The 1087-nt window shown below is 44.1% G+C and overlaps 1 protein-coding gene across 1 annotated transcript in view; it reads right to left on the bottom strand.

Annotated features, from left to right (window-relative positions):
* The window catches only part of LOC119425642 (protein OSCP1-like), a 4900-nt gene that overhangs the window by 2427 nt on the left and 1386 nt on the right, over positions 1 to 1087 (bottom strand). The gene's annotated exons all lie outside the window — the stretch shown is intronic.

Raw genomic sequence — 1087 nt, 5'->3', positions numbered from 1 at the left:
GGACATGTCCAAACCATCTCAGTGTGTCCTCTCTAACTTTATCTCCCAGTTGTTCAACCTGTGCTGTACCTCTGATGATCTCATTCCTGATCTTCTCCATCCTTGTCTCTCCTAAGAAGAACCTCAACATCTTCATTTCTGACACTTCCAGTTCTGTCTCCTGTCTTTTTGTCCATGTCTCTGTCTCCAGACCATACAACAGAGCTGGTCTCACCACTGTCTTGTACACTTTTCCTTTGTTCACCACACTGAACTCACACATGCACTGATTTAATCATCTAACCTCCCAAACCCCTGGACTTCTACTGTGCAACACTACTGACATTTCATACCCTCAGTCACCTCAACTACCTCACTAATATCCATGATGTGCAATACAATTGTGTAATACTTGTATTTTTTACTTTCATTATTATATCTATATTGCGTTACATTTTTTATGTTTTTAGTGTGTTTAATGTTTAATGTGTGTTTTCTTAAGGCGTGTTTTTGCACTGGAAAAAGGAGTGGCTCTTAATTTCATTGTACTGCGTATAATGACAATAAAGTCATTCTGATTCTGATTCTGACCTTTGCTGACACTCTTTTGTCTCAAATCACTCCTGAAACTTTTCTCCATCACTCCATCCTGCCTGGACTCTCTTCTTCTCCTCTTCACCACACTCCCCATGTTCCTGGACAGTGGATCCCAAGTCCTTGAAGTCCTGCACCTTTGTGACCTCTGCTCCTTGTAGCCTCACTGTTCCACCTCCTCCCTCTCATTCACACATGGACTCTGTCTTACTACGACTGACTTTCATTTCTCTTCTTTCAAGTGCATACCTCCACCTCTCCAAGTTCTCTTCCACCTGTTCCCTGTTCTCACCACAGATCACAACGTCATCTGCAAACATCATCGTCCACGAGGATTCCTGCCTGACCTCATCTGTTAGTCGGTCCATCACCAGAGCAAACAAGAAGGGGCTCAGAGCAGATCCTTGATGAACGCCCACCTCCACCTTGAAACTGTCACTCATACAGCACATCTCACCACTGTCCTGCTGTCCTCATACATGTCCTCCTGTCCTCATACATGTCCTCCTGTCCT

This window comes from Nematolebias whitei, chromosome 19, assembly GCF_014905685.2.
Source record: "Nematolebias whitei isolate Nwh7 chromosome 19, NemWhi1, whole genome shotgun sequence".
In the NCBI taxonomy this organism is placed as follows: Eukaryota; Metazoa; Chordata; class Actinopteri; order Cyprinodontiformes; family Rivulidae; genus Nematolebias; species Nematolebias whitei.
This window is presented reverse-complemented; position numbering and strand designations above follow the sequence as displayed.